Below are 2,506 nucleotides of genomic sequence, written 5' to 3' on the forward strand. Positions count from 1 at the left end.
ATGTAAGGGTCGGGAGAGGGGAGGACCCCATCGCTCCAGTCAGCCTGTACAATAGTGTCGCGACGGGCATCCCACAACTGTATGTATCGCATATGATGCTGACTCCAGTCAGTGCTGGCTCGGCCACGTCTATCCGTCGCATGCAACCGCCACTCGGTGTCACACCGATCCGGCACGGCCTGGACCCGACCAAACTGTCGGAGGACACGATCAGGGAGATGCCACTCAACCACGTCATAACAAATGAGTGGTACTCTCGCCATCCATATATCCTCACCTAGGCGGCAGTAGTCTGGGAGCGTGTGGAGGACATCAGCATAAGGCTGCCAGATAAACTACAATAACGACAAGTCTATTAAAAATCGCTCATAAACGTATACAGTCCATATGACAATTAAAATTTAGGTATTTAAATTTGATACCTCGCCGTCTATCATCCGGTCAAGCTGGTCTCTATACACGACCACTACGTGGGTCGATACAACCTCGTGGCTCATGTCAACCCTCCATCAGCTACCTCGAGGTCCGGCCGGCATCTGCATGTCTCCCTGCCCGATGGGAACCTCACCAGGAGCAACTAGTTGCCGCCTAGACGGGGCAATGCGAATCAATCTCTCCCACGCCCAAATCTGCAATAGTTTGAACGCAATTACAATACTGATATATGCCATACAATATGAATTGACATGTAATAAAATTCTTACTAACCTGTAGCAAGACAAGGGGTCCTCCGATCTGAGTCACACCCACCTGAGTGGCTCGACATAACATCCTATACAAGCATGCCAAAGCCGCGGCGCCCCAGCTGTACTGGCCGATGACGTCAATGTCTCTCAACAGTGGCAAATACATCAGCTTGAGCAGGTTCTGTGACTTATCAGGGAGAAGTACCCCCCCAATAAGCCACAGAATATATGCTCGCGCATGCTGCTGTACTAACTCTCTGCAGCATCATCTGGAAAATCGCCCTGAAAATGCTCCGACAGCCACCTCACCCTCACTCTACCTGCCTGTAAGTCTGCAGGTGTAGGTGCTACTCCCAATAGCTCAGCACATAGCGCTATCCACTGCTCCGTCGTCAATGATGGGTCAAGTCCAGTAACTGCTCGCCCATCAATCCGTAGACCGTATAGGACAGATACGTCCTGCAATGTGACGGTGGCCTCACCGGTCGGGAAATGAAATGTATGAGTCTCTGTGCGCCATCTCTCGACGAGAGCAGTAATGAGTGGGTGGTCCAGTCTGATATGGCCTATACGATATACACCATAGAATCCCGCGCGTAGTAGACACTGCAAGACTCTATGGTCCAATGGACGATCCCACAGGCCGGAATCTCCCCGTCGGCATGCCACCACGGTGCGTGACTGGTCCTGCATAACAGAATGAGTATTTTAAATTATAGCATTATCAAGGAAATGAAAAACAAAATGCAGTGTATTTTCATTGTACGCGTAAAGTCCAACAAACGTTATTGCATACCGGGTCCTCCCATATACTGTCAGCCCGATGTGGATGACTCAAAAGGGGGACCTCATCAGGTAGATGTGCCATGAAGCCTGTACAGTTGAAAAACAAATACATTTTGAAAAACTGTATTGGTGAGCATGTAATTTAACTATATCAATTAAGCTAAAATTATTATGTACATGACGACTTGGAAAATAAATGTGGTCGATTATTTTAAAAGTATAAATTTGTGTGCCATTAACATGGAAGCAATTAACTAAAATCAAAATTTTGCATATTATGTGCCCATTAAATATGATAAGCAATTCAATATAACCTATCGTTATCTATGCTTCGGACTAATATAAAAATCTTTTACAAAGTCATTTTACGATCTCAGTTACATAAGCTTAATAATGACCAATAACATATGGATAGTTTTTGTATGTCAATATTTACAAACAAAATGGAATGATCATTTTTTTTTTCAAAACTTCATTATTGATTTTGGCATATTTGACATAACGTCATTATTGATTTTGACATATTTGACAAAATTCGTTACATTTATGGCATATTCGACAACTTCATTATTGATTTTGTAATTTTTGTTTTGCAATAAAGTAAAAAATTTGTAAATTACGTACATGTAATTCATAAATTCTAAATGTACAAAATGCTTGAATCAGTCGGAATATTAAAATCTTAAAATGAAAGAAGAACTATGTGATTTTAAATAAAATTCTGTAATAAACATTTTGAATGAAGTAGAGAATAAAAACTATGATAGTTGTAAATTTTGTCAAGCAAATAAAACAATTACAATATATAAAGAATTAAACAACAGAAATGATCTATTACAAATAAAAAATGTTCTATTACATGTATGACCCCGTTTACAAATAATTAATTACAAAAGAAAAGAAAATGATCTATTACAAATAAAGACTTACAAAAAGATCTATTACAATATGTAAGTATTACATAGTCTTCATCGACCAAGTCGCGCCGGACATGTTCGCCTGTCATGACTTGTCTGCTGGCACTCACTGCAACG

The 2,506-nt window shown here is 41.1% G+C and overlaps 1 long non-coding RNA gene across 1 annotated transcript; it reads right to left on the reverse strand.

Annotated features, from left to right (window-relative positions):
- Nucleotides 1–427: 427 nt before the first annotated feature.
- LOC145792383 (uncharacterized) lies at nucleotides 428–1,561 on the reverse strand. The gene is made up of 3 exons (XR_014331778.1): nucleotides 1,483–1,561; nucleotides 709–1,373; nucleotides 428–629 (listed from the first exon to the last, which is right to left on the reverse strand). It is a non-coding gene; the product is annotated as an uncharacterized LOC145792383 (long non-coding RNA).
- Between the last annotated feature and the right edge of the window lie 945 nt (nucleotides 1,562–2,506).

Source organism: Camellia sinensis, chromosome 6 (assembly GCF_055761805.1).
Source record: "Camellia sinensis isolate YWXY chromosome 6, ASM5576180v1, whole genome shotgun sequence".
Classification (NCBI taxonomy): Eukaryota; Viridiplantae; Streptophyta; class Magnoliopsida; order Ericales; family Theaceae; genus Camellia; species Camellia sinensis.